Below are 23,088 nucleotides of genomic sequence, written 5' to 3' on the forward strand. Positions count from 1 at the left end.
ATCCCCACTGAGGATTTCTTAGCATATGCCATACTAATTATTTCTTCAGAAAGCCTTCACCTACCAAATTTATTTGTCCATTCTAAATTATTTATTCTCAAAGGCTCTTTTACTATATCTCTCTCTAGAAGAATAGAATCAACTCAAAATGCCTTTCCTGAAATAACGTATTTGTAATGTAAATGGTGTAATGTAATAAAATGTTTTCAACACTGACTTGTCACAGTTTTCTGCACTTACTAAGTAATAATGTGACACAACATGCATAGAACAAAATTTAAAGTACTATATATTGCATAATATAATTATTTTCCGATAAGCATACCTATTAAGAACTACACACGTTCTTAAAGCTAACGGTTTATTATAATTTCTAAATCTAATATATCTTATTTTTATGATATATGAATAATGATGTAGCTGCATCTTGTTAAATTAAATTAGGCATCTCTTGCTGTTTTAGCAATTCATGTAATTGCCCCGTAATTTTGCAAATATGCATAATAAGAATGCACAAATGACATAAAGCTCATTTTTATGTAAACAGAGTAATTAATACAGAAATCTCAAATTCTCTTAACTGTCAGGACCAATATGCTTATAAGTTAGAAAGATCCTGGCTTACTGCCTTGAACAACTTAGACAACATTAGGTAATCGGCTTTCAGTACAATAAATATATTCATAAAAGATGTAAATGAGATTCAAAAAGGTATCATATAAGAGATGCTGGAGGATATGACACTGAGCTGCCCCCCTTTCTTCCTCCTCTATGATAATAAAGAAGACAAATTATGACAATGTTCATTTGAATCGAAAAAAAGGAGGTAATTGATCTTAGCATAAGAGAATAAAAATTGATGTAGTTGATCACAACTGCAATCTATTCTCTTTCCCTTGGGGTAAAGTGCCATTCTTATATATGCTCATCAAAATTGAATTGAATAGAAATAAAAGTGTACTTATTGACACTCTTCCCTCAGAATATGTGAAACTATCATGCACACGTTCAAATACTCAATCAGTAGTCAACTAAAAACTATGCCCTTGGTCCATAAACTTTTTTCCTTTCAATATCTCCACAGCATCAAAACTGCTATATTCAGAAAATCTTTTAGAAATATTTTGTAAACCGACATTGTTTGTTATTGAAAAGAGTATTTTCGACCTTTGGATTGGCCATGCAGTGACCTCTTCCAATATGAAAACTCACGTTCTTCCAGGTCATTCTATTTATTTCTCTTTCTTTGCAGTTTTATTCCCATACACTATCTCTAGTTTCCTTTATTAGATTTCTTATTCAGATGTTGGGTGTCCTGGTCAGTGGTCCTTTCTCCTCTTCCCTGGGTAAGAATTTGATTAAATCTCAGGAGAAAACTCTTCCTATGGAGATATTATACTCTGAATCGTAGTTACCCATTTTGGATAGGTAATAGATTTGGGGCACTTAACTTTCAGTATATACATTTTTAATTCATCCTGTTATTTTCACCTTGGACACCTATTCCTCAAATATATTTGGTTTTCTCTAAGTCACAGACACTGAAGAAATTTCTCCAAAGAATTCTTCAGTCTTCTGCCCAGAGTAGGGAGAGCCTTTCATATGCAGTCAAGAAGAGAATCAAGGAATTTAATGGAGATTTTATATATATGACTTTTCAACTAATCCTTGTAAGCCCCCTGTCACTTCTTCTCCAGAGGCACTCAATGACACCAATCACTGAGTGTTGTATTTTGAGGCTTCTTGTCTCTCTTCCTTTGCTGTTTCAAGACTTAAACTTCTCAGATCCTCTAGGGAAGTTTTACTTTGTACATCTGCACTGCATCTTCAGAAAAAAAAATTTTTTTTGATAAGGTTTCCTCTCTAAATTCCTTGCTAGTTATTTCATAACACTAAGAAAACATTGTAATGAGTGTCCTAGTAGAGAGTAGGGGCTAGTATGCCACTATACGAGCTTCCATCTTTAACCAAAAGCCTTCCTTTATTTTATAAATGTAGTAAAATCAGAATTCAGTCTTAATATATTAAAAATAGATACTACTTCCAAGAACTGAGACTGAAAATGTCTTGGGGTAAATTCGGTATTAATCATAATTGAACAAATAATTGCCAAAAGTGTGTTGGCATTACGGAGGATATGAAATTGAATAAGAATGCCTGCTCTCAGGAGACTAGCACTATGACTGGGAAGATTTATTAGCTACTACAAAGTGACTACGATGTTAGCAAGAGTGATGGAAATACCATTGCAAATGTGCCAATACCAATCCAATGAGTTACACAGAATAGGATATAAACTTACAATCATCCAAAATGATTTAGGAAAACGTGTCAATCATAATGAATTTTGAGAATGTTAAGGCAGCTGTTGTATAGTAGAGATACAGAAGGTCATGCTTGGGGATGTCATTTTGAGAGAACATAAGCAAAGGTACGGCAAGAGAGCATCCATCTGTGTGTTTGACATCATTAAATTGTTTCCTTTGGTTAAAGTATAGGACACGTTTAGAGAGTAGGAAAAATATTGGTGATAAAATTTCAATTTATGAGGGCTCTTTTCTTACTGAGCATTGCAGTTCCTTCTCTTGGATTTTCTTTAATAACTAAATATTCCAGGCCAAAATCATCTCTTAATTCACGTGTATATTTCCCTAACTGGCCGAAGTTAACCAAAAAATGCAAAATGTCATTGATTATTTGAGGAAACATTTCAAATTAAGAGGGGTGCCTGGGTGGCTCAGTCGGTTAAGCATCGGACTTCAGCTCAGGTCATGATCTAATGGTTTGTGGGTTCGAGCCCTATGTCGGGCTCTGTGCTGACAGCTCAGAGCCTGGAGCCTGTTTGGATTCTGTCTCCCTCTCTTTCTGCCCCTCCCCGGCTCGCACTCTGTATCTCTCTGTCTCTCAAAAATAAATAAACGTTAATTTTTTTTTAATGGTTATAAGAGACTATAAGCAAAAAAAAAAAAAAAACAAAAAACAAAAAACAAACCAAACTTCTTATTTCAAGTACACACACTCACCCTCATGCCCTCTCATCTGAATGCTTTCTCCCAAACTTTAAGCATAGAGAAAATAAGATTTTTATTTCATATTAAATGTGTCTGAAGACAGCTCTCTCTAAATTCTTTCACCTTTTTTCCCTCTTGTCTTTGCTTTTAAATTTTTGTAATGTTTATTTTTTTTGGGGAGGGAGAGAGAGAAAGCATAAGCTAGGGATGGGCAGAGAGGGAGAGGGAGACACAGAATGTGAAGCTGTCAAACTCAGGAACCATGAGATCATGACCTGAGCCAAAATCAGACACTTTTCAACCTACAGAATCAACCACGCGTCTCTCTCTTGTCCTTTCTTTGGAAACTTTGTTTATTACTATATGCACACAGTAGGAATATGCAGCTTAGATAAATATTACAGTTTCCAAAGAAATTATCTTTGGTAGTTTTATCCATTACCAAAATCATAGCTCAGAAGGAAGAATTTAACTGCGAGCTTGGTAATGCCTTGGTTCTTTATAGCTCTTAGCATGAATTCGTGTCTTCAAAAGTTTTGATGTATGAGTACAGAGGTTTATTTACATCAAAGATAGTTCATACAAAAACTCTGATTAATATACTTTTTGAGCAAATCAGAGTGACTGAATTTTAGCTTAAAAACAACTCTATTTCCTTTGTGTTATGGTAGAATCATGCTAAAATTATGTTGGTACAATATAATTAGGTAATAAGACTATGATTTTATTTCAAATGATTTGAATATTTAAAATTCTTTACATGAGTTCCATGGGTTCCATAGGCTATCATTGTTTCTACAAATTGGATAAATATAGCAATAAATAAAATTTATTTCAAAAAAAATGTTAAGCTAAATACAATTGTAATAATGTATGCCATTTATTAAGCAATATCTTTTTTAAGAGGGTGAATGAAATCTTATGAATTCTTATAATGTTACAAATCACAAAGACTTAATATGTTGGATTAAATTGTTATTTCAAGGGTCTTAAGTCAAATTTAAGACCTTAAACTAACATAAGATTATAATTCTTTGGATATCTAGATAATTTCCAAGTAAAATAAAAAAATATTAGCTACAGTATATAATTTTAAATTGCTCAACTTTCCTATTTTTTTTTAAATTTTTAATGTTTATTTTTATTTTTGAGAGAGAGAGAGAGAGAGAGAGAGCGCGAGCAGGGGAGGGGCAGAGAGAGAGGGATACATAGAATCCAAAGCAGGCTCCAGGCTCTGAATAGTCAGCACAGAGCCTGATGCATGGTTTGAACTCATGAACCGGAGATCATGACCTGAGCTGAAGTGGGACGCTTAAACAACTGAGCCACCCAGGCCCATCTTTCTTATTTGTATATACAGGTTAGCTAAAGATTAATAGACCATGAAGACACAGATATCTTTAAATATAAATATTCACAAATATACAAAAATATATAATGTATAACTATATAATATATAGTATATAGTATATAAATATTACATATATTTATATAAATATGTTATAGTTATATATTACCATGTAACATATATCATATATTATATACACACATACACAAACACATATTACATCATTTTCTTTATTTTGTAACATAGCTTTAATGTTCCCCTTAGGTTGACTACATTTTAGATGGGTTTATTTCTGATTCTGGTTCTCTGACCTCCCTTCTCTACTTCAGAGAACTTTCAGTTGAATATTATTTCTCTTCCTCCTAGTGGGGTAAATCTTTTCCCAGCCTCCTGCAGATTTAACAACCAAGGAATGTCTCCTTTAAGGGCCTGGGAATTACCCCTTTGAAATGTAATCAAGGGAGACAGAGCCCCTATCTGCCAATTTCTGTGAGAGGAAAAGAGGCTAAGATCCATAAGCAACAATCAGTAAACAGATGACCTAACCACACTGATCAACCTCTAAACTAACTTCTTCCATTACTTTACCAACTCATCCCAGTTCTTAAAAACTCTCCTGCCTTATTTCAGCAAGATGAGTGCAATCTTTCTCTATTGCAATAGTCTGGACCTCTATTGCCAGTGTTAAATACAGCCTTCCTTGCCTGTTTAATTGTCTAGTGTAATTTTTTTTATATACCTTAAAAAAATACAGTGATATGAAATGTGTTCATTTGAAAGAGTTATTTGAACAATTCTTGCTTTCCTGCTCTCTGGGTTTCTTTTGTATCCAGGAAAAAAGTTCATTACTGCGTTTAAAAATGATAATATGTGTATTTTCACAGACAAATTGTAACGTGTATATAAAATATTTTGTCTCTTATTATTCATTAAGATGAAAAATCATCAATATAGTACACACATTGTATTGTTCAATATTGTGAGGGAATTGGATATATTTTAAGTATAAAATTAAAAGTTTTAATTATACCACCTATTTGCATACCTATATATTTTTGTGTGTTTAAATACATAGGCATATTTGAATTTTGAGGTTCATTAAAAATATTAACAGCCAAAAATATCATAAAAGACAAATTTGAGGGCATGTGGTGATTGTAAAATATTTGGAAATGTGACTTCTATTGGCTTAAGTTTATAATATACACAATTATTAATTTAAGAGAGACAATGAATTATATTGTGTTGACAAAGTTGACTCAATATGAAAAGAATCATTCATAATTTAATGTCATCATTAAGGCTTGAGTACAAATTATGAGTGGATCTTTTATAGAAATTAAAATTAGAATTTGGGCTTCCTTTCTGTAAACTGGCCAAATTTTCCTGTGCCTAGCTAATAGTTCCCTTTAACACAAAAAATATTCATTAACTCCTTGAACTTTAACATACTCCTAAGTTATTTAAATAAAAAGTGCTTTAAAAAAGTTGCATTCCTAAAAATTATTGTGTTTTAAATGTATTCTCAGTATGGGCACCTGAATGGCACAGTCAGTTAAGCATCTGACTCCTGATTTTTGCTCAAGTCACGATTTCAGTTTCCTGAGATGGAGCCCCACTTTGGGCTCTGTGCTGTCAGCAGGGAGCTTCTTGGGATTCTCTCTCTCCTCTCTCTCTTCTCCTTCCCTGATAGTACTTTCTCTCAAAATAAAAAAATAATAAATAAAATGTATTGTCTATAAAAGAATGTGTTCTCTTATGCTGTTATGGTTTGTTGCTTCTGAATCTTCTTGATTTTGCTTTCCTAAAATTCATTCCAGTCATCTTTTTTTTTTTGAGAGAGAGAGAGAGAAAGAGAGAGAGAGAGAGAGAGCACGTGCAGCACAAGCAGGGGATGGGTCAGAGGGAGAATCTTGAGCAGGCTCCATGATCAGCCAAGAGCCTGACATGGGGCTTGATCCCGATCTCATGACCCCGGGATCATGACCTGAGCCAAAATCAAGAATGGCATGTTCAACCGTCTCGGCCACCCAGGCGCCCCACCAGTTGTCTTGCAATCCTAAACTATCTTTGGTTTTGCTGGAGTGGCTTTGACTGTAAACAGATGACTGATGGCTCTAAGGACCCGCACTGGGTTTGTGTCAGGGGAGTCTATTAGCTGCAGCTACAAATTGGACAGGGGTGTGTTATCTCAGTGGAGTGATGCCTATCTCAGGACACAACTTGGAATTTATTTTGGGACCTCCTTCTCATAATTGAAAATGAGAGAGTGGAGAGAAGGAGGAAGGGTGTTCTTTAGGTAATCTAACCTAAAAAGAGCAAAATAGGGGAGCCTGGGTGGCTCAGCTGGTTAAGCGTCTGACTTTGGCTCAGGTCATGATCTCATGGTTGGTGAGTTTGAGCCCCAATTCGGGATGTGTGCTGACAGCTCAGAGCCTGGAGCCTGCTTTGGATCCTGTGTCTCCCTCTCTCTCTGCACCTTCCCTGCTCACACTGTCTCTCTCTCTCTCCAAAATAAACATTTTTTTTTTTTAAAGAGCAAAACAACTCCATTTGAGTTCACAAACTTGAACCATAAGGGAAATTTTGCAATGTCAATTTCTATCCCCAAAGCTCTTTTTTCATGTTTTATGAGTCATGGAAGTAAGCAGAGTACTTCATGCTATAGTTCTGAGAATAGCGGAACTAGATCTTTTCACTAAGACCTTAAGACTATCAAAGAGATTCATGAAGTTAGATAGGCAGTGTTCCAATAGGGCAATTACAGAACTAATAGTGCCTATCTGAGGTAAAGTTTATGCTACCTCAGACTAATATAATTGTATTTACATTCATACAGAGTCATGTGTTACTCTCAATGTTACTAAACAATTACAAAAGAAAAAAAAAAATCATGAAACTATGTAATTTGGCTAATATTCCCAAATGGACTTTTATGTGTTCTTTGGACTGGTGGAAAGGATACGTACTTGTACTTTAAATTGAGCTCTCACGGCTTCTTCCTTAGAAGTGAACTACAACTTCTGATTATAATCCTTCTCTTGGTACGTGCAACGTTGTAATGCTCAAATGAGAGACTGAAAGAGAAGTCAATGTGTCTGTGCAACGGCTAGCTAATTAAGTGATCAAAAAAAAAAAAAAAAATGATCTTCCAACAAAGAGAATAGAAAACCCTGACACAGATAGTGGAACAATTACCTTCAAAAACTTACCACATGACCACTCTAGACATTACACATTATACAGTGGTAGAGATCTAAACTGGTTGTTTCATTACAGTGTCATACTTTAAGCTCAGGTTAAAAAATGCTACAAGTTGGGGAGAGAGGCTGCTAAGTGACAAAAGCAGAATTTTTTTTGTCCTTGTGTTAAATAATCCCAAGACCAAAACAAAACAAAAACCTTAACTGCTTTGGTCCAAGAACCACCAGCTTCTCGAGTATAAAACATGAACCAATTAAACAGCTTATGAGACTAAAAACCTGTTTCAAAACATTCAGGTCAAAAACCTAACCTCATCCAAATCCAAATCCAAAACCATTGTGTGATAACCTCTGTTTAATGCAGCAAATGATCAGTGTTGCATAATCAGTATTAAAATCCCCCAGTTCAGCCTCTAAAACCAATCCCATAAATATTCTACCTAATTCCTCCATTTGAAGAAACAGGCTGTTCAGACTGACATTCTTTATGGCAGTAATTCCAGTAAATTTAACTTTGATTAACAACAGTTGGAATCTACGAAGAGCTACATGTATCTATAAAGAGTCACTTCTACAGGGATTTAGGAAGTTGACATCACTGTGAGATCAGATTTCCAGAACACGCAGGAAGTTTGAATTTGACTTCAAATATAAGTATTTCCATCCATGAAAGTTTTACTTTATACCCTCTAGTATCAAAATATATATAATGGGAAAGTATATTTTCATGTGTAAAACAAATATAGGTAAAGAGATCAGAAAATTCATTTCTATTAATTTATAATAATTTATAATTTTAACAAAAAAAATAAAATCATGTTATTTTAAGATGTGTTTAAACATTTAGAGATAATATGACAATTCATTTGAGAATAAAAAAATACTTAGTGTCTAACATATAATCATAATTTCTTGAGATTATAGGGGTTAAAAAAATATTTCATGTTAAGATCTGATAAGTACATTAATGAAGATTACAAATTCCAAGACAAGGAAAAAAGGGTATTTTAATGTTTGCATTCATTATTTTTTGATATCAGTTCTTTTTAAATATATCTCCATTTGAAGCATGTCAATAACAACACAAAAATTATAACATATTATCTACAGTAGTCATGTTACATAAAAATAGTTAATTTTTAATTATCTTAAAATTACAGTAGTTTTAATTCTACATAGAATATAACCACCTAAATATAAAATGCTTTTGGGAAAGGATCTAAATGTTAACTTAAATATAACTCTTCTGATAACTCTTAAATGCAATTTGATCAATATTTGGGATTATAGAAGCACTGAGCAGCTATGAAAATCTATAGCTGGAGGGCTTATATTTATTTTTTGTAATGCTTCCAAGAAAAGGAAAGAATGCAAGCAAAGTACCACAGCTGGAGTTTAAACAAATGGCCATCCATTAAAGTTTTTCAAGGCATTTTAAACATCTTTTCTTATGATTCTTGACAGCGGAGGGCAAACAAGGTTCTTTGTCAATTTATGACTTAGCTGATACCTATAAAGATCCTCTGAGATTACTGTAAGCTCCAGCTAATGTCCATTTCCTTTATGCTACATTTGGGCTTTCAAGAGTGATGTCCTCCTAGGTGGCTATCTGTCTCCCAGACTCATTTACCTGAATACATAAAATGAAAAGTGATGAGCTTTTGGGGTGGACTTACTATTTGGCACATTAAAGCTAATTTATTATAGATTAATATGACCTTAGCAATGCCACTTTTTTCTTACTTCATTTTCCTTTTTGTGTAAGGAAAAGACCCCATAGATAAGAACAACCTGAAATAGATTATCTATTACAAAATATGTTATGTATTGTCAAGTTTCATATATGTGTACATTACATACACACAGAGAATCCTTAGAAATTTGAAATTCATGTATGGTCATACTGAGGTTCTAATTTCCATTTGATGAATAAGTAGTCTTCATGATTCATCTTAAGTAAAAGGACAAATAACATTCTTATTCAAGGAAAAGTGAGTTTTGCTTGAAATATCAGTACAGACAAGAATAGGAATGCACTCTTTGGCATGCAAATGAAATGTAGGTAAGAACATCAATTTAAATTCTATTCCTTTTCCTAAAAAATGCTTATTTTTTTAAAAAACCTACATAATAACATGATAAATAATGTTGTAAAATTGGTTTTGAGATAAAAAATAAATATTAAAGACCATATATAAAAACACAGATATAGGTGTTGCTACAGATTCATAAGTATTCTAGCATCCTTGGAGATACACATCATTTAGCCTTTTTCTGCATATACCTGTAAACATGTTTTCCCAAAATCCACTTATTAAAGTGGATTATTAAAGTTTGAAAAATAATATCTTTTTGGTCGAGGACAGCAGCTGGTTTGACAGTTGCAATATTAACGGTGGGAAAGACAGAATCATGGCCAAGAACACAAGGGCAAACCTTACTTGCATGAAAAGCATCACATGAGGCTATATATAAATCATTGCAGCATAGTACTTTTTAATCTACAATCTTAAATATACATTATGCTCCCCAAACTGTGGGTACTTAAAAAACAGCAACCTTAATATCTTAACCTTAAAAACATGATTCAAATGTTAGTGTGGAAAATTGTTTAGTCACTAAAGAGGCAGAGTTGGATCAGACTTTGTTTGGCCGGGATGATGCTAAATTCTATGCTAGAGTTAATTATAGACAATCACAACTCTATTAACAGAGTGATCTCAGTCTATGGTAGTGCTAGGAACAGAGTATTGTGTCTTTCTCTACCATCGAGTGATGTGTGGTGTTGTGAAAGAGGGCCTGGTATTGTGAAGGATGTTTTCATATAACGTGGCATTCAAAATGAACCCTGAAGGATAAATAGGGAGAATCTAGGAAAGTCATTCCAAATAGTAGGAACTGATTTCTCAAAACCCAAAGGCAAATTGAAATAGAAACACTTGAATAAACTCCAAGTAATTTATTAACATTCATTAAGCATTCAGCTTAACAAATATATATTGAATACCAGCCATTTGAGTGTACATATAGCTCTGAAAACTCATTGAAATTTGAGCTCCCCTGTTTTATTTAAATTATGTTGAGCCTTATGGGCAAGAAACCTCCCTGAGTTTACTCCTCTTACCCTACACCTAAATAGGAGAACTCTTCTTTTGTATTGATTCATTATTATGCCCATGGATTGAATATTTTATAACTACATGCATAAGTAGTAAATATATAACATAAAATACACTATAAATGGAGTCAATATCCCTCCTACATAACCAATAAAAATGTTTATTACTGGTAAACTATTTTTAAAAAAGAAAAAAAAGAGTGTTTCTGAGGTTTTCTTGTGCAGTTCAGAGCTAAAACTAAGAAATCATATAAAAACTCAAATAGTCACTCCATAAATATCATGGCCAATATAATCCAATCAAGTAAAACTAACAATAGCAGGAAAATTAAGAAAGTAGGTATGTCCATATTATACATATCGTTTTAAATTTAAAAACAGAACCACTTTTTATAAACCAGCAAGTGTGCTTGCTCTTTCTCTCTCTCTTTCTCTCTCTTTTTCTCTCTCTTTAATAAAAATAATACTATGGACCAAAACTTAAGGGAATTTAATTGTAGAACCTGATAATTCAGCAAGAGGCAACAATTAAAGGCACAAAGAGGTACTGAACAAGTTGGGGGATTGTTGGGTGATAAAACGAGTTCTTCATTCCTCATGTTTCCATGTGAAGGAACATTTATTTGGATACCACTCTAGGTCTCTTGTCCTCTTTTAATTTAGTCTGGTCCAGAAAAGTAAGGTAGACACTGAATAGGGCTTGGGGGGAGGAACCTGGACAGCCTGTCTGAACAGAGGGTGCCTTCCGGTCAGCTGAGAAGCCTGAAGTTGTGTATATTAATTTTACTCTAAGATGAATATTAGGAAACCGCATATCACACTTCCACTCCATTCTCTAATCTTTTTCAGTAATGATAAAGCCGGCAGTAGATCTCCATCCATTCGATCCCTGAATCTATCTTTCAACAGCTTTTGCACCATTACTGGCTTTGTAACAGACAAGAAAATAAAACTCTCTGTGTCTCAATTTATTCATCCACAAAATGAAGATAATTTTTTAAGATGAAATTAGCATTACTAATATTTTCAAAGCGATTGGCCATATTTGGTACATGATGAACACTATTTAAGTATTGTTAAATAAAGAAACATTACTTATTCATCACTTTACAGCTTCAATTGTGAGATCAGAGAGGTATCTAGGCTTCATCTCAGTCAGGTCTTTGTGGAACAATGAAAGGAATTAGAATTCATTAAAAACCACCATAGAAAGTGCACTGCAAGGGCACCTGGTTAGCTCAGCCGGTTAAGGTTCCAACTTTGACTCAGGTCATGGTCTCACGGGTTATGGGTTCAAGCCCCACATCAAGCTCTGTGCTGATGGCTCAGAGCCTGGAACCTACTTCAAATTCTGTGTCTCCCTCTCTCTCTGCCCCTCCCCTGCTCACACTCTGCCTCTTTGTCTCAAAAAATAAATAAACATTAAAAATGCACCACATAATTTAGATTATAGGGAAGTTGGTAGAAGAGTGATATGCAGTTATCTAGATGGGAGGTGATGCTGGTATGAGCCTGGACATCAGTAGACCACATGTGGCTGAGAGACAGGTTTGGAAAATCTTCCTTACATTGTTCACAAACTTCTCAACCACCCTCCACCATTAGAGAGAGATTTTGCCTGTGGTTAAATTACTTTTGCAACTACCTGCAGGTAGGCTATTTTCTCTTGCACAGGCAAAAAGGGTATTAAATGATGGTTCTCAACATGATATCTGTACGTCCTACTCCCTGGAACCTGTGAATATTATTTTTTGAGGAATAAAAGGTGCTTGCAGATTTTTAAAAGAATCTTGAAATAGGGAGATTATCCTCGATTACCCGAGTCTTAAATCCAATGATAGGTGCCCTTGTCACAGAAAAGTAGAGACAATATGAGTTAGAAGAGTAGAAGACATAGAAAAGAGGAAAAAGTGATGTTACCAAAAAGTCAGAGATTGGAGTGATGTGGCTATAAGTCAAAGAAACCAGAAATTCTGGTGGCCAACAGAAACTGGAATTTTCTACTGTTAGGTATCTACTGTTAGGTAGAAGCTAGACAGGAGCAGTGGAAGGAAGATCCAGAGACAGAGTCCCAAGTTCTTGAAGAGGAATGAGAAGAGACATGGGTTGGAGGCAAGGATGGCGATAAAGAAGTTACACATTGGAAGCCTGGTGGCACAACATCCCTACCTTATTGTCTCTAAGACCTTGGGCCTGACAGTTCAAGGGCCAAAGGTGCAGAGCATGTACTCTTGTCTTCGACCTCTGCCCCAGGGTGACCCCTAGAGTCATTATAGTGCATTTGCATGGAGAAAGGCTGTCATGATAGTTCCAGTACTAATCTAGTAGAGTCAAAATGCCCCCTTCCCACTTGGGGGAGGAGTCCTCCAAATGACTGGAAGCAATCTCTCCCACTGGTAACACTACTAGGCTTCTAGAGAGAATGAGGCCCTGATGACACATTATTTTTAAACTTCTGGCCTCCAAAACTGTGATGTGAACAAGTTGATTTCTCTTGTTTTCAGCTGCCAATTTGTTATGGTAGCTTGTTACAGCAGCAACAGGAAACGAATGCCAATTTTAGTACTAGGAAGCGGAATACTCCTGTAACAAACATATAAAAATATGGATGTGGTTTTGGACTTGGATTCTGAGTAAAGGTTGGAAGACTTTGGAGAAGCATGATAGGAAATGCCTGGATTGCTTTTGAAAGATAGTTGGTAGATCTATGATGCTAAAGTCAGTTCTGCTGAAGGTTTAGATAGAATTATAGAGCAAAGTAGAGAAAGTGTGTAATGCTTTAGAGAACAAATATATTTTCATAAATAGAATATTGATGGACATTGGGGCGCCTGGGTGGCTCAGTCGGTTGAGCGTCCGACTTCGGCTCAGGTCATGATCTCACGGTCCCATCCGTGAGTTCAAGCCCGCGTCAGGCTCTGTGCTGACCGCTCAGAGCCTGGAGCCTGTCTCTGGTTCTGTGTCTCCTTCTCTCTCTGACCCTCCCCTGTTCATGCTCTGTCTCTCTCTGTCTCAAAAATAAATAAACATTTAAAAAAAATTTTTTTTTTAAATAAATAGAATATTGATGGACATCGAATGTTAAATGCACTGTAGGAAGGTGCTCAGGAGGAAATGAGAAACACGTAATTGGAAACTAGAGGAAAGACAAGCCTTGTTATATATAGTGTGTAGAAACTTGACTGAATTATGTTCTCCTATCGGATGGAAAGAATAACTTCTAAGTGATAAACTTGAATATTTAGCTGGGGAGATTTCCAGATTGTTGAAGATGCATCCTGGTTTACTTACTTATTTTGCTATTCACAATGAAATGTGAGAGAAAAAGAGAAATTGAGGAAGGAACTGTTCAAAAATTAACCAGCCATTTTAGACTTTAGAAGTTTTCAGCCTGTCCAGTTTGCAAAGAATGTTAAAATGAGGAAATTCACTGTCAGGAAAGTGGACTTCTGGAGAGAGATCCAAGATTGTGGCTGGACAACCTTATGCTGAAAGTTTATAAATGATGGATCATTTCAAAGACTTTAGCAAAAGCCAGGAATAGAGATGAGATTATCCAGGAATGATTTGAGGAGGACCCTCTTGTCCACTGGTCTGGATTATTGTGACATACACCAATTTGTTGAGAAAGAACACTGCCAGTGTGAACCGGAAGGAACAAGATAGGGGGATATGACAGAAAGCTGCTGGGCTTCCAAAATTCTACAGGCAAGCAACAAGAATATAGAGCTACTCAGCTGCAAATGTGTGTCATCCCTTGAGGAAATGGAAGATCAACTTTGAGGCAGAAACAGATGGAGCATCAGCCCTAAAAGGTGGAGACACATGTCCAGAGAGTAGAGCTACAAGTCACAAATGATTATGCTCAGACCTTGAAACCTAATAGAACTTGTCTTGCTAGATTTAAAAATTGCTTGGGACTGGTGACCTTTTTATTACTTAGAATTTCTACCCTTTGGAATGGGAATGTCTATCCTATGCTAGTCCAACCACTGTATTTTGGAAGCAGATCATTTGTTTTCTAGTTTGACAGGTCTACAAATGGAGAACAGTTTCTGCCTCTGGATGTACCATACCCAATCAGAGTCTTATTCATATCTGATTTAGGAGTTAAATGATATATATATTCTTATTTTTAAGCTCACGATATGTACATGATATTATGAATTTAGGGTTCATGTTACAGTAGGTTGAGACTTCTGGGAATTTGAGGGATGTGTTGGATGTTAGGTATTGGATGGACATGAATTTTGAGGGGCCAGAGGGGAGACTGTAATGGGTAATAGAGTGGCTCCCATCTCCACATGTTAACCATTGGAAATTGTAAATGTTAACTTATTTTCAAAAAAAAGCCTTTGTCGATGTAATTATAATAAGGATTTTGCAATAAAGATACAATCCTGGATTATCTGGATAGGGCCTAATTCCAAAAGCACAAGTGTCATGACAAGGGAAAGGAAGAGGAATCTGAGCCAGATAGAAGAGAAAAAGAGAGAAGAGGAGAAGGCAATGTGGCCACTGAGACAGAGACTGGTGTGATGTGGCCATATTCTAAGGAAGCCAAGGAAGTAAGTGGCAATTAGAACCTGGAGGAGAAAATGAATGGAATTTGTTCACAGTGTCTGCAGGTAGTGAGACCCTGTGAACACACTGATTTTGGACTTAATGTCCTCCAAAATGTTTAGAGAATAAATTCATTTTGCTTTAAGCTACCAAGTTTGTGATAATTATTATGGCAGCAACAAGAAACTAATCCTCTCTAATGAAATCTTTGCATATTTAATCTCTTATTGGGTTCTATTTCTCTGAGACCCTGAACTGACACGACAGAGATGGGATATTTTTGTTATCTGGAGCTCAGAATCAATCATTTATGTTGGACATAGTAAATATAAGAGTCTCTAATATATTAGAATCAATCATTTATGTTGGACATAGTAAATATAAGAGTCTCTAATATATTAGAGTGACAATGGCAGGTAAGCAGTTTGTTACATGGGTGTAAAAGATCAGTGGAAATGCCTATCCTGGAAAAATAAATGTAGGGGACAGTGAGACAAAGATGATCTTTACAGATACAGACTATTTGAGGTATCATATTTCAAATGGTGCTAATAAGTGAGAAGAGAGTCTTCCCTGAAGTACCTCTGCATTTCACATACTGTCAGAGGAGAATGAGCTAGTGAAGGAGACTAAGAAGGAAGAGACAGTGAGGTTATGTGGTTTGTGCCCAGAGAGGCCTAACTCATTTCCTGTTTTTAACCTCAACCCTTATCTTCTAAGTTAATCGTACTTCATTTCTATCTTCCACTTTCTACTGGATTCATCTTCATGAGAGTTAGATCGGTTTGTACTGATGGTGGTTAATTCCCACCTTTTGTAGAGTTTCTTTATTTTTTTTAAGGTTATTTATTTTGAGAGAGAGAAAGCCTGAGCAGTGGTGGGGTGGGGGGGGAGAGAGAGAGAGAGAGAGAGAGAGAGAGAGAGAGAGAGAGAGAGAGAGAAGCCCAAGTAGGTTGCACGCTGTCAGCACAGATCCCACCATGGGGTTCAATCCCACGAACCATGAGATCATGACCTGAGCCAAAATCAAAAGAGTCATTTGCTTAACCGATTGAGCCACTCTGGTGCCCCTGTAGAGTTTCTTTAAACTGAATTTTTTTCTGCTATCTTTCTTTATAAAAACAAACAAACAAAAATAGTATTTAAAATATTCCACCAAGGATCTCTGTCAACATATCTTTGGAACGAAGAACCATATCAATATTATTGGTGGGGAGGGGAAGGTTATTTTCCTGTTTGGTGTTTCCGGTGTACAAAGGAACAATAAAGGTACAGGGATGAGCTGAAGAGATCAGCGTCAGAAGGCAAGGAGGACTAAGGCAATCTGGTTGAAATAAACGTTCCTCTAGTCACTCTCGCTGTCTACACACAACCTGAAATAATTTTATTATTTTAGCTTTTGTCATCTCAGATAACTTTATATTCTCTCTTTTAATTTCCTTGAATTCTCCAAGCCAACATGACATTAAAATGAATAATCATTGGTAATCTCTCTTCTCCAACATGCATATAAACTTCAGTGTATGAGAGTCTGCTGATTGCTTCCCAACACACGATATTCATCCTCCTCTTCTTCAGTTGGGCATTTGGTCACCCAGAAGAAAAGCAACACTCTCTTGCCTCCTTGTAGCTAGGTGTGGCTCTGTTATGGAGATATAGCCAATAAAATACAAGTAGCAGGATCATGTAGGAGGTTCTACAGATAGTCTCTGAAAGGAATAGGAAAGTCCCTTTCACCCTTTATTCTTTCCCAATGGTTGGAATGCAGACATAATGTCAAACTCAGAAATAGAGCCACTAGCAGAGAAGCAACAAGATTAAAAAGGACCTGTGTCCCTTGGAACACATGGAGCTGAACCAGTTTGGGAGACCGTGCTCCCTATTTCAGAAACTTTAAGTGAGAAGTGCGTATCTTATTTATACCACATTTCACTGGGAGTTGCTGCCATTCACATATGAAACTAATCTTGAGTAATATCGATTTTTTAATAATTTCGAACTGGGTTGGTAACAGAACATGTGTCATTGGTTTAATGGAAGTTGTCCAGCAGAAGAAGGCAAGGACTCACATTATGGACTTACAACGCAGTAGCAAAATATGGTTAAAAGTCCCTGTTTTACCTCATAAGAGAGATCAGGTACTGGTGAAGTTGGATAACAAGAAGAAATTATCAGAAATTGCTATGAGCTGAAATGTATCTCTCCAACCTTCTTATGATAAAGTACTGGAGACTACTCCAGTACCTGAGAAGGTGACTGCATTTGGAGATAAAGTCTTTAAAGAGGTAATTAACTTAAAATGAGGTCATTAGTATAGTCCTTAATCCAAGATGGTTGGTGTCCTTATAAAAGGAAACTAAGAACAGAAAGATGACCACGTGAAGACACAGAAGAAACAAACAAATAAAACAACAACAAAAAAACCCAGTCATCTACAAGCCAAGGAGAGAGGCCTCAGGAGAAACCATCTTGGCTTTGGACTTCCAGCATCTAGAATAGCGAGAAAATAAATTTCGGTTGTTTAAGACAGGCAGGCTGTGGTACCATTACAGAGATTATCAAAATTATATTGTGTATTAACTCCTGTTGCCACTATTAGGAGCTTCCCATAAGAAAGAGGAAAATTTAGCATATAGATAACCAGTTCTGGAGAGAGATGCAGAGGAATACAGTCATGCTAAAGAAGGCTTTCTCCGAAGGTAGCATATACCTATTAACAGCAGTTCAGTGACAAGGCACGTTGCTGGGTGGGGAAGTCAACAGCTGCTGCACGTAGCAGTGAAACTGCCCTAAGCACTGACTCTTAAGGTGGAGTCTTAGCAGGAGATAAGGCTGTGCCTCAGGGCTTTTTCCAGCACCTGGTGTTAGGAGTTCTCTGCCAAACAGTAAAAATCAGCCTGGATAAAACATCTTATTCGGATTGCTGCTTCACACCAAGCTCCCATCCCTCCTCTCTCTTTAATATTATTTCCAGTTATCAGTCACAAAATTAGAAATAATAGCACTGTGAGTATGACTCACACTATCTACATCCTCAGACAAAAATTTCATCTAATAAGATGTATCGTAAGATGTATTGTAAGACAGTCCTCTCTGGATTGGCTGGTGTTTCTGCTTGGTCTAGACCTCCTAAGCAACAGAAATTTACATACCGTAATGATAGAAAATGTCTCCTTTTCTTTTCCCTCAGTACCATCTGCTCTTTGTATTTTAAAGGTGGTAGATATATGGAATCTGTTTTCTCCTTTCACCAAAGACATCTGTTCCTGTTCAAAGTATAATAAAGCCTTTCTTATTTCTCCAGAGCCAAGGTTTACATTCTTGGTTATAAAATTTCTCCTCCATCCCTAAAAGAAGGTCTGTTTACATTTCAGAACAAAAGATAAGCTCCTTCTCTTAACACCAGAAGGGTTGAGGATTGTGTCAGCACCTATATAAGCTTCAAGATGCACAATTTTGGAGTGTCTACCCTGTGGTATAGACCACTCTGTATACTCAGGGTACATTTGGCTTTTACTCCATAGCCCCACAAAGGATTGGGGAATGGGGAAACAGCAAGAGACCTAGGATTTCTGGAAATAAATAAAAAGGTTTTTTTTTTTTTTTTCTTTTGTCTTGGATTAGTATATGGTGTTTCTGCTAGTGTATTTGTGGGTCTGTGTACCTATCTATCTATCTATCATCTATCTCTACATGTAGGGTAACATCTCAAACTCTTCAGTTTCAGACTTAATAGGTATATAAAAATGGGCAAATGGATGTGACAAAGAGCACAAGTGTACGAAGTGTTCTAAGGTTTTTTTGAGGAATGTACTGCAAAAAACAAAAAAATAAAGAATAAACATAAAAATATTACAAGCGGAGCTTGCAACCCTTCAAAACAATCCCTAGGCCAACAAACCCATATCAATATAATTGTCATTTTAAAGTCACTCAGCCTCTAAAAAGGACATCTGTTTCATTGCCAACTTCACATGTGGACAGAGAGTATAATGGATAAAAATAAACCTTGCAGAAAGAGAGATCCAGAGGCCATAGAGGACAATGAAAAAGGTAACTCCTGCCAGAAAGCAAATCCAGCCATTAACAGATGGTCTAACAGGAATTAACCACCCTGCCCATGCAAGGAGGCTTCAATTCCTTCCCAGAGTAATGACTGCCTTGTGTTTCCCATTCTTCCTCTTTCTGAAAGCCAGTTTTGAAATGGGTTACTTACTATCTCAATACAATTGTATACTGAATGTGTTAGGGACATATAACTTGAATTCTAATTTACATGTATAAAGTAAATGTGTCTACCTAGAGCAGTACTTGAATACGAAATGTTATAAGGGACTGCTGTGTTTTATCACCACCATTAGAATCAACAAAAGCTATTAAAAATACAATGATCTTTAATTGACCCCACAATGCCAGAACCTCACTGGCCAGACCAAAGAACAATGGCTCCTATTTTAAGCATTTGTATGCAGACTCCTAAACTTACTTCTTCCTAACCAGACAACACCTTTTCAATCTCATCAGCATAACTTAGAAGAAATAACCTAACACACTTCCCATCCTTTCCAGCAGTTAGATACTTCTAATTTGCCCCCTTCATTAAGTACTCTTAACTTCTTATACTCGTATATCTCCTTGCCTAGTGAGTCAAATTCAGTTTGGTTCTAGTTTTTTAATAACTAGATTTAAGAACTAGATAAATTTTAATCTAGTTCTTAAAAATTACTGGTGGTCATTATTTACAGATGTCACAGCACACTCAAAAGTTATGTATCTGATAGAGGGGCCATATATCACATAGAGATATTGGAGACTGGACTGAATGCAGTAACCAGTTGAGACTTTAGGATTTTTTTCCCCTTAAAAGAGAAGTTGAATGCACGGAAAAAAAAAACAAAAAAACAAAACAAAAAACAAAAAACAAAACCAAAAAAAAAACCACACAAATTTGTGTTCAGGTTTCTGAACAGCTATTGTCACAGACTTCTTATATTTTCTTCACTTCTTTGATGCCATTAGACTGTCAGGTATTTTGCTGTCCAGGTAGGTCCATTTGTGTTTGTTTGTTTAGCTCCATTGCGGGTGTAGTTACACAAAAAAAGCTCCGCCCCCCAGGAAGTAAGTGGAGGTAATGTGCAGCTTCCAGTAATAATTTTTTTTTTTTTTAAATTTTTTTTTTTTTTTAATGTTTTTTATTTATTTTTGGGACAGACAGAGACAGAGCATGAACGGGGGAGGGGCAGAGAGAGAGGGAGACACAGAATCGGAAACAGGCTCCAGGCTCCGAGCCATCAGCCCAGAGCCTGACGCGGGGCTCGAACTCACGGACCGCGAGATCGTGACCTGGCTGAAGTCGGACGCTTAACCGACTGCGCCACCCAGGCGCCCCCCAGTAATAATTTTTAAATGATAGTTAGCCTACCACTTTGTCCTTTCTTCTTTGACCTAATCCTTCCCAATGACTGGAATGCAAATGAGATGGCTGTGGTGGATAGCCAACTTGGAAGTGAGTTCACCTTGGGAATGGAAGCTATATAAGGTGGAACGAGATAAAAGTAATGAATTGTGTGCTTTGTGGACCAGAGCACCACACACTGCACTCAATTTTTATACATCTGAATTCCTCCACGAAAGAAATAAAGTTCTATTTCATAAAACTATTGTTATATGTGATCTTTGTTATTTCTAGTCAATCATAACTAAGAGATTTGGCAAACTAAATTATTAAGTAGAGAAACTGTCAGACAAATGTTTGAACCTTTTCTCAGCTTTTGGACACCACTGGAAATTTTCTTCTGTGCATGAAATCCCTTCCACAGCACAGCCAAAATTTGAAACTTTTAATTACATCAATCACTGTCACTTAAGATCTAAGACTTAGAGCTTCCTCATCTCAATCACAACATTTTTCCCCTTCAGTAAAACCCACAGAACCTACTCTTTATTTCTAAAAGAATATTCACTCACCAAAAAGTCATCTATCACTGATGTCTTCCTTCCTTAAGTTCAGCATTTATGTTTAAAAGTATGATTTAGTTACTTCATAACACAGGTGAATTATATTTTATAGTAGCTTCATGATATTATATTCTTTTGACAGCTGTGGTAGGAATATGATGGCACTAAACTAAACTGGTGGTAAACATTAATTATAGATATAATTTATTGAGGTATATTGTATACCAAATGCTATACTATGTCATTCGACTCTCAAACTATTATACAAGCAATTAATAATAATAGTGTCTAGTGGGTTGGACCCCTGAAAGACATGTCCAAGTTTATCCCTCAGAAAACATGACAGTTATATTATTTGGAAGAGTCTTTAAAGATCTAATCAAAGTCAGGACTTCAAGGTGAGATCATCCTGAATTAGGTAAACTCTAAGTCCAATGAAAGTGTCCTTATAAGAGGGGCACCTGGGTGACTGAGTTGGTTGGTATCTGACTCTTGATTTTGGCTCAGGTCATGATCCATGGCTCATGAGATCGAGCCCTGCACCAGGCTCTGTGCTGACAGCATGGAGCCTTCTTGGGATTCTCTCTCTCCCTCTCTCTCTCTCTCTGCCCCTCTCCAACTTATGTGCAAAAAAGTGCTTTGTCTCCCTCTTTCTCTCTCAAAATAAACAAATAACTTAAAAAAAAAAACAAAAAAACAGTGTCCTTATAAGAGATAGACAATTAGAAGACACATACAGACACATAGAAGGGAAGGCCATGTGGAGACACAGACACAGAAAAGGACATGTAAAGATGATGGCTGAGATTAGATCAGTGGGTCTAGGATCTATAAGCCAAGGAATGTCAGCATTGACTTTGCTACCAGAAGACAGGAAGAAGCATGGAACAGATTCTTCAGAAGGAACCAATCCTGCTAACACTTTATTTTTGACTTCTGACCTCCATAACTTTGAGAGAATAAATTTCTGTTGTTTTAAGACATCTAATTTGTGAAAATTTGTTAGGGTGGTCCTAGGGAACTAAGATTTTGCTACTAGGAAGGATACTGCTGCTGCAATAAATACATAAAATACCTGTAAACGCAAAAGTGGCTTTGGTTTTAGGTAGTAGAAGCAGGGTGAATTGGGGGCACATAATAGAAAAAGATAAGGTTGTCTTGAAGAGATAACTGCTAGAAGCATGGCTGTTTATGACCATTTTGATGAGGGAAGGAAATAAAAAGCACCAGAGAAAAAGTTTCTATCATCTTAGAGAACACAGTTTGTCATAAACAGATGTTGGTAGAAATATGACCATTTAAGGTGCTTCTGGTGAGTCACAAAATATGATAAAGAACATGTTATTGTAAATCAAAGGGAAGGTGATCCTTATTATAAAGTATCAGAAAACTTAGCTGAATTGTTTCCTACTCTTAGGTGATTCGCTGTTGGCTGTAAGCAATGAAATCAGACATTTGTCAGAAATATTTTGAGGGAAGGTGATGAAGATGTAGACTGGGATCTTCTTACTCCTTACAGCAAAATAGAAGAGGAATGAGATAAATTGAAGAAGAAACTGTGAAGCAAGAAGGACCCAAAACTTGATTGAGGAGATTCCCAGCCTATTCAGATTGCAAAGGATGTTGTGTAAAGCCTGCTCTGTCTGGAGAGAGGGGAAAGGGTGTGGCTAGATAAACTGCTGTTGAAGTGATTAGGTGGGTGATTAATGTATCCAATTAACCATTTTAATAAAGCCAGTAATAGAGACAACATTATTTAGAAGGGATTTCTGCATAATCCTCTTTCTAATGCTGTGGCTCTCCTCAACCTACACAGAAGATGCAAAGTTTTTGAGAATGTTACACTAGCCCAAACTCCACCAACTCAGACTGAAAGGAAAAGACATG

General features: G+C 36.2%; 1 protein-coding gene across 3 annotated transcripts in view; it reads right to left on the reverse strand.

Moving 5' to 3' along the window:
* The window catches only part of CDH12 (cadherin 12), a 1,057,614-nt gene that overhangs the window by 563,306 nt on the left and 471,220 nt on the right, over positions 1-23,088 (reverse strand). The window lies entirely within an intron of this gene.

Source organism: Neofelis nebulosa, chromosome 1, assembly GCF_028018385.1.
Source record: "Neofelis nebulosa isolate mNeoNeb1 chromosome 1, mNeoNeb1.pri, whole genome shotgun sequence".
NCBI lineage: Eukaryota > Metazoa > Chordata > Mammalia > Carnivora > Felidae > Neofelis > Neofelis nebulosa.